General features: G+C 32.8%; 1 pseudogene; it reads left to right on the forward strand.

Annotated features, from left to right (window-relative positions):
• The first annotated feature begins 1,221 nt into the window (after positions 1 to 1,221).
• LOC119057269 (coiled-coil-helix-coiled-coil-helix domain-containing protein 2-like) lies at positions 1,222 to 1,705 on the forward strand (annotated as a pseudogene).
• The last annotated feature ends 7,736 nt before the right edge of the window (positions 1,706 to 9,441 follow it).

The following is a 9,441-nucleotide window of genomic DNA, read 5'->3' on the forward strand; positions in this document are numbered from 1 at the left end:
ATAGATGCTGATCTTAAAAACTTTCATAAAGTTTACACAAAACTCAATGGTCAAACAGTAAGCATAACATAAATTGAAGTCCACATCATCTCCAGAAAACTATTTCTTGGACTTTTACTTCTTCAGTTAAGTTTTCACTTATTCATACAATATTTCAGACATCATATTTTTCTTTATGCATTTTACCTTTGAAAGAAAAACTAAATTTCCTAAAGTAAATTCTCTCCAGTTTCTAGAATGACATTGTCTTAAATTACTGGGGAGAGATTTCTATATTATATGGTTATTATCTTACATTTTATTTGTTGCCACAAGAAAATTAAATCCCCAAATAATAGGAATCACATATCAGAAGAAAGCTATTAATCTGTTTGATTTCCAAGTTGAAAAAAATCTCAAAAAACATTTAAAAAGTGCTTTTATCATTGAATATGAGCACTATGCTTGCCAATCTAAATTTTATTTTTTCATGTTCATTTCAGTTGGGTTTGAAGAGACATCTCTGTTTGTAAAGTCCTATAATAACATTTTTCCGTGTGATTATTGCATCTTTTTTCACTTTCATAAGTGTCCCAGTTTGGATGATAAATTATGTGGTAATCTGAATTAGGCAGAGCCAATGTCCCCACCGTTTACTGATTTGATATACAAAATAATTGAACAATTGTAATGTAGTATATATAATGTCTCAGAAAAAATTTCTTCCTCCAGTATCCTCTCACCATTTCCATAGAGATGTTAGCCAACTTAGTGTGTTTATTAATTGTTTGTTTCTTTTTCTTTTGATTTGTTTTATATTGTCTCAGGGATAAGAAATATAATGAATTGAATAATTTCTAGAGTTTGCAAATTTAAAACAGTGATTGTGAGATTATTTTTGTTTTCTACTGTGTAATTTTTTCTTAAGGAAATAAGTCCCAAATAAACAGTAAAAATAAGTGATGTCAGAAAAGGTCAAGAATAATAACTTACTGAATGGAAAAAAATGTGGTTTTTTTATTGCTCTATCCCATATTTGTTTCTATTAAATCATTTTATCACAAAACATAACCAATTGTTAGAGACAGACATTGAAAACAAGAAGGCACAAAAGTTTAAGATAAAAAATTCTAGGTACAAAAATACATTAAAAGTATAGTTTGTTTGTAATGAGACTTTTGGTTTTTACCATGAAAAACATTTTATCAGAACTTGCAGACGCACAGCCACAGTGCAGTATCGATGCTGCATGGAAGCCATAGTCGCACCTTCCAAGTGGCACCTCTGGCCAGCCAGACACCTCCGATGAGAACTGGGCCAGGGCCAGCTCCAGCAGCTCAGCCACCAGTGCCAGCTCCGCCATCAGCTTCAGGCTCACCTGCTGCAGCGCCTCCAGCCTCGACCCCACCCCCACCCCCGGCAGCCAGGTCTCATGGCCCAGATGGCAACCACGGCAGTTGGTGTGGCTGTGGGCTCTGCTGTAGGCCACACATTAGGTCATGCCATCACTGGGGGCTTCAGTGGAGGAAGCAATGCTGAGATCTCAAGGCCTGACATCACTTACCAGCAGCCTCGGGGAACTCAACTGGAATGCCAGCAGCAGCAGTTTGGCCCATGCCACTATGACATGAAACATTTTTTGGAGTGTGCACAGAACCAGAATGACCTCGAGCTTTGTGAGAGTTTCAGCGCGGTGCTGAAACTGTGCAGATTTGCAAATGGATGAGCCTAATCGAGAGGTTCATACTGAAGAAATGGCAAATCATCTCTCATGACCAAGTTAATTTAATATGAAGATATAATTGATAGTGAAAGTATAAGTCTACCAGTTAAATCTCTCCAATCATTAACAGTTTCCTTGCCTCGGAATTGCAGTGGAACAGTGTGTTCTTATTGTATAGAAGCTCTCTGAGGTGGTATTGAGTTTGGGGCTGGACAAATGTTTGAGTGGCCTCCTTAAACCAGCTTTTGTGATGTTACTGTTTGTGAATCAATTAGAATAAAGCTATTTTCTTAAAAAAAAATTTTATCATGCCATATCACTAAACACAGTTATAATTAATATTTAGGTTGTTATTATGAGACCACTACTAAAATATAAATTTTGCTGTGTAATTGGGCTAGTTATAATTGTTTGACTACAAGGAACAAAGAATCACTGCAAAGTTTTATTAAAATAATAATTTTATCCCTGGCTGGTGTGGCTCAGTGGGTTGAACGCTGGCTTGTGAACCAAAAGATGGCCAGTTTGATTCTCTGTCAGGACACACGCCTTGTCCCCATTTGGGTGTGAAACATCAAACAACCGACATGTTTCTTTTGAACACGGATGTTTCTCTCCTTCTCTTTCTCCTTCCCTTCTCTCTCTGAAAATAAATGAATAAAATATTTTTAAAATATAATAATAATAGTAATTTTACTATTTACTCCTTCTCTTCAAAGATAGAAAATCAATTTCCACTTATCCTCATATTCTGCTTTACATATTTCATTTTTTGTCCAAGATGGGCCACTATGCAGCTGTCTGACTATTCTTATTTGGATTTCCTAATAGAATTAGTTTTAATTTACTATACTTTGGTAGACTGAGGAGCATTATAAAAACAGGTCTAAGAAATCTTTCAAAGTGTAGTAATATTTTTACAGAAATGGTATTAAATTTCATATTTATACTTTACTCAGTGATATATTTATGGCCTCAGCACTAAGAAAAGTTACTCTATAGAGCAATTGCCCTAATTTAATCCTATTTATACTGACTTTTGAAACTGATCCTGTTTCTTTGTTTGTTTTGGTACATAGGATGTTTACAAGCATATATACAAAATGTGTGTATGCTTCCTGTAAACTTGTCCTTTCACTCAATTTTTAAACCATTATCTTGTTTATTTCTAATGTCTTTGTTTCTTTTATATTCTTTATGTTTAGGATTATTTTGCAAGGTACCAAAATTGTTTTTAGAATGAAGTAAGTTAAAAATAATTCAATGACTTATACTTAAAATCATATAAAATTATAGAAAATACTGTTTTATATTAGTTTTAAATATAGGAGTGTATTTTTAAAATAATATTAAATCTTTCAGAAATGTATATGGGAAAAGAGTGTGTTTATTATGATGTTTGCCCAACTTTTGTATAAGTTCATTCTTTATTTCATATTTATTTCTCAGACTCTTATTATTTATTATATTATTAATTATATACTGTGCATTATATTATATTATTTATGTCATATTAATTATATATAGTGCATATGATTTACTTTTCAAAGTATCTATTTTCAATTACTAATACTTCAGTTTTAGAAAATTGATTTAATCACTGTCTTAATTAATATAAGACAGTGACACCTTCACCAGAAAACATGTTGAAAGTGTATGTTTTAATTTTCCTGCTATAGACTGTAAAATGGCACTTCACAATGAGGCATATTTAACAGCTTTCTTATGTCAGGAAAGACCATGCATTATAACCTCTGCCACCAGTAGGGTAACAAGGGAGGGAATGCGTGTGTAAGAATAAACATTATATTTTAGGTCTATATAACTTTTGTTTTAGGTTTTTTTTAAGTGAAGTCGTTGCTACTATTTTCTTTTTTTTTATTTTTTATTGATTATGCTGTTACAGTTGTTCTATTCCCCCTTTATTCCCCTCCACCCTACCCCCCATCCCCACCATCACCCCCCCTTTAGTTTATGACCATGTGTCTCAAGTCCTTTAGATTCTATATTTCCCATGCTATTCTTGCCCCCCCATCTATTTTCTATCTACTGTCTATGCTACTTATTTTCTGTACCTTCTCCCCCCTTCTCCTCCTCCCACTCCCCTGTTGCTAACCCTCCTTGAGGTCTTCATTTCTATGTTTCCACTCCTGATCTAGCTGTCCTTTTAGTTTGCTTTCGTTTTAGGTGTGGTTGTTAATAACTGTGAGTTTGTTGTCCTTTCACTGTTCATGTTTCTTTAACTTCTTTTTCTTAGATAAGTCCCTTTAACATTTCATATAATAAGGGCTTGGTGATGATGAACTCCTTGAATTTGATCTTATCTGAGAAGCACCTTATCTGTCCTTCCATTTTAAATGAAATTTTTGCTGGATACAGCAATCTTGGTTGTAGGTCTTTAGATTTCATGACTTGGAATACCTCTTTCCAGCCCCTTCTTGCCTGTAAGGTCTCTTTTGAGAAATACGCTGACAGTCTGATGGGGACTCCTTTGTAGGTGACTGTCCCCTTAGCTCTTGCTGCTTCTAGGATTCTCTCCTTCATTTTAATCTTGGCTAATGTAATTACGATGTGCCTTGGTGTGTTCCTTCTTGGGTCCAATGTCTTTGGTACTCTCTGAGCTTCCTGGATTTCCTGGAAGTCTATTTCCTTTGCCAGATTGGGGAAATTCTCCTTTATTATTTGTTCAAATAAGTTTTCCACTGGTGGCTGTGCCTTTCCCCCTTCTGGTACCCCTATAATTCGGATGTTGGAGCATTTAAAGATGTCCTGGAGGTTCCTAAGACTCTCCTCATTTCTTTGAATTCTTGCTTCTTGACTCTTTTCTGTTTGGCTATTAGCTTGACTTACATTGAGCTTATTTTGATAATTGTGACTTCTGCTGTACCCTTTCAAATGACGTTATTGTTACCTCCTCATTTAAATTGATCTCTTGATGTGAAACTCCTCAGAAAAGCCAAGAATATAATACACAAACACTGAATAATCAATAATTTTACACAAGTGAGCAACTCATGATAATGAATACAATAGTAAGTCCCCACACACTTCAATTTGACAAATGGTTTATAAGCAGAAATGCAATAGACAATTAAGACTTGAATAATTTGGATCTTTCTACAGAAGTTGGCATAATTTGCTTGGGTCACTACTTAGTGGAACCAAAGAACAAAGCTAAATTCTTACTGTGCTGTCTACCATTGGCCACAAATGGATACAGAGCACATATTTAGAAGTCTGCCTTAGCAAATAGTAACTTGAAAGAAAAGTTTTGTTTGAAGGTATATTCTAAAAAAAAAACATTTTGTAGAAAGAAAATCTGAACATCTAGATATCTTACATACAAGAAAAAAGAATGTAAATGTCATGCTAGTCACAAAGAGATTGTTGAAAATTACCTCTTTAGTTCAATAGACCCTACTGGATTATGACCACTGTCAATGAAAATATCTTCAACAAATCAGGGTGTGGTGTAGATATGCATAGAAAAACAGTTAAATCTCCATCAATGACCTATCTTAATTACCTCCTGTAACTTCTAAGTATTTAAAAACAGCCCAGTGAGAATTGTGTTATCATTTCTATTTTATTAATAAAGATAACTGACTTTAGTTAGAACCAGTTATAGCTTAGTGAGCATTTGAAATAGCAGGCTTAAAGAAGCTGAAAGAAATAAGAGAATACATTTAAAAAGTCTAGAAAACAATAGATGAACAAAATGGAAATATCAGTAAAGAGATAGAAAACCTAAAAAGAAACCAATAAGAAAATCTAGATATGAAAAGTATAATAACTAAATTTTAAAATTTTACTAGAAGAATACAAAAGCAGATTTGAATAGGCAGAAAAAATCAATGAGTTAAAAATATAAAAATTGAAATTACTGTGTCTGGAGACCAGAAAGAAGAAAGTTTGAAGAATGGACAGAACCTTTGTTATCCATGGGACACCATCAAACAGATAATTATACACAAGGGAATGGGAGACCCAGAAGCAAAAAGTGAGAAAATATTAGAGAGAGCATTTGAAGAAATAATAGCTGAATATTTCTCAAATTTAATAAAAGATATAAATATAAGCATCCAAGAAGCTTAACAAATTCTAAATATGATAAGCTCAAAAAGACCCATACTGAGACACATTATAATTAAACTGTTAAAAGATAAGAAGCAAAACTGAAAAGCAGCATAAGAGAAAGAACTCATTCCATACAAATGATCCTTAATAAGATTTTCAGCAGAGTTCTTATCAGAAAGTTTGGAAATCAGAAGATAGTGGGCTGATATATTTTAAAAAACAACTAAGAATCCTATTTTTGGCAAAACTAATTTTCATAAGTGAGGACACAATTTAAAAATTCTCAGAGAAACAAAAATAAAAAGAATGAAACCTGCCCTGCAAGAAATCCTAAAAGAAATTCTTCAGGTTGAAATGAAAAGACACTAGAAGATAACTCAAAGCTGTATGAAGAAATAAATATTACAATGAAAGTAAATACATTCAAATTTAAAAAGCTAGTTATAAATTTGGTTTGTAACTACATATTTTTCTACATAAATGTAGATATTATTTTAGTTAAGCTGATATAAATTCAACTAGAATGTTATAAGTTTGGGATATAAAATGACAATCACAAAAATAGGTATAGAACAGTGATTACCAACCTTTCTCATTTCATGGAACACAAACTAATTACTAAAATTCTGTTAAAGGTGAGATCATATGGTATTTGTCTTTCACCACCTGGCCTATTTCACTCAGCATAATGCTTTCCAGTTCTATCCATGTTGTTGCAAATACCATATAATCTCACCTTTAACAGGAAGCTAAACAACAAAACAAACAAGCGAGCAAAATAAAAACAAAGACACTGAAATAGAGAACAAGGGGACAGTGAGCAGAGGGGAGAGGGGAGGGAATTTCAGGGGGGAAAGGGGGAAGGATTTACAGGAACTAGTATAAAGGACACATGGACAACAACTAAGGGGGGTGGAAATGGGAGGGAGGTGGGGGGCCCTGGGGGGTGGGCTGGGACGGAAGTAAAAGACAGAATACTGTAATTGAACAATAATTAAATTAAAAAAGAAAATAAATAAAATAAAATTCTGTGAAATACAAAAATATATTTTTTTCCAATCAGCAAAAAAAAAGTATAATTCTGATTCATTCACACCAGTTGTCTATTATTGTGTTATTTTTTGTTGTCATTTTTTGTTTGATAACCTAAGGGTAAAAAGGTCAGTGATCCTGACTTAATAGACAGATATTGCATGTTTTAAAAATTCTTGTAGTACACTGGTTGAAAATCTCTGGTAAAGAATACACACAAAATAAAATGAGAAAAAGATGAAAACATTAGACTAACCATACATAGACTAAACACAAAAGTAAGTGATGGACAAAAAAAAAAAGGCATGTGGAACAAAAGTAGCTTAAAACAAAAACATTACATATTAATAAAAAGTTTTAATATAGCAAGAGAATATACCAACAATAAACATTTACACAAAGACTTCCAAAATATATAAAGCAAAAATGACAGAATGAAATGAAAACCAGACAATTCTACTCCACTCTCAATAATGGGTGAGAAAATAGAGGTTCTGAGCAACGGTAAAGCAACTGGATCTAACAGACATGTACAAAACACTCTACCCAACAATGGGAGAATACAACATTCTTTTCAAAAGCATATGGGACATTTTCCAGGATGAACCATACATTTGATTGAAAACTAAGCCTCAAGAGATTAAAAAACATATACCATGTAAAGCATTTCTTCAAACACAACAGCACAGTTTTAGATATCAATGGCAGGAAGAAAGCTGGAAAATTCACAATTTCATAGATATTAAAAACTTACTCTTAAATAACCAATGAATCAAAGAAAAATTATAAAGGAAATTAGAAAATTGCTTAGAGACTAATATATACCATAACATATGCTTCACATTAAAAACAGTATAAGGGAGAAATCCTTAGCTATAAATGCCTAAAAAAGAAGTATCATAACTATCTAATCTTATAACTTAAAGAACTAGCAAAATAAGAATAAAATAAATCCAAAGCTAGCAGAACAAAGGGGATAAATAAGATCAGAAGAGAAATAAATAAAATAGAAGAAAAATTAAAAAGTCAATTAAACAAAAGAGTTGGTTCTTAAAAAACTCAACAAACATATTTTAGCTAGATTAACTAAGAAAAAAGTAGTAAGACTCAATTTATTAAAAGCAGAAATTAAAGTGGAAATATTATCCCCAATTCTGCAGACATAAAAAGAACTAATAAAGTGTGCTATAGTCAATTGTGAGTCAAAAAAGTTGATAACCTGGGTGAAATTGAAAAATTCATATAAATCCCAGACCTACCTGCATTTAAAATCAAGAAAGAATTTTAAAAATCCAACTAGACTTGTAACTAGTAAGAGATTGAATTAGTAATCAAATATCTTCTGACAAAGCAAAGCTCTGACTAATGACTTCATTGATTAATTCTACCAAACATGTAAAGAGCTAAAATTCTTTTCAATTTTTCAAAAAAATTGAAGAGAAGGGTCACTTTCTAAATCATTCTTTTAGGCCAGCTTTGATCTGGTGCCAAAGCCAGACAAAAACACTCTAAGAAAAGTAAACTACAGACCAATATCTCTGATGAATACTGATGCTAAAATCTGAGCAGATACTAGCAAACTAAATTCAGACACATATTATATAAATTATGCATCATGATCAAGTCAGGTTTATTCCTGCAAAGCAAAGATGACTCAACATACAAAAACCAATCAGTGCAATCTACCACATTAACAAAATTAATATAAACATCTCAACCAATGTAGAAGAGACATTTGACAAAACTCAACAACCTTTCATGATAAAAAGTAGTTAAACAAGTAAAAATAGAAGAAATCTATGTCAACATAATAAAAGGCATATGTGAAAAAGCCACACTGGCATACTTAATGGTGAAAGAATGAGAGCTTTTCCTCTAATGTCAGGAACAAAGCAAGGATGTTCATTTTCACCACTTTTATTCAACGTAGCACTATGTTCTAGGCAGAGCAATCAGGCAAAACAAAAGACATCCAAACTGAAAGGAAGAAGTAACAGTATCTGTTCAAGATATAATCTCCTATGTTGAAAATCCTAAAGGTTTCACAAAGAAGTCAGAACTAGTAAACAACTTCAACAAAGTAGCTGAATATAAAGTCAATGCACATAAATTAGTTGCATTTTTAGACACTAACAATGAACAATCAGAAGAGAATTAAAAGAACAATCCCATATTCAATAGCATGAAAAAATGCAATACTTAGAAATTAACCAAAAAGATAAAATTATTTTACAATTAAAAACTCTAAAACAGCCCTGGCTGGTGTAGCTCAGTGGATTGAGCATGGGCCTGTGAAGCAGAAGGTCACCGGTTTGGTTCCCGGTCAGGGCACATGCCTGGGTTGTGGGCCAGATCCCTGGTAGGGGGCACATGACAGGCAACCACACATTGATGTTTCTCTCCCTCTCTTTCTCCTTCCCAACCCCTCTCTAAAAATAAATAAAATATTTTTAAAAACTCTAAAACATGAAAAATTAAAAAGAAATAAATATACCAAAAGGTTTTTGTCTTTCCACTTGTTTATGTGATGTATTATATTTATTGATTTGCATATGTTGTGTCATCCTTGCATCCCTGAGATGAATGCCACCTGATTATAGTGTGTGATCTTTTTAATATTCCGTGTTCAT

Source organism: Artibeus jamaicensis, unplaced genomic scaffold (assembly GCF_021234435.1).
Source record: "Artibeus jamaicensis isolate MK-2021 breed Jamaican fruit bat unplaced genomic scaffold, CSHL_Jam_final scaffold_3222, whole genome shotgun sequence".
Classification (NCBI taxonomy): Eukaryota; Metazoa; Chordata; class Mammalia; order Chiroptera; family Phyllostomidae; genus Artibeus; species Artibeus jamaicensis.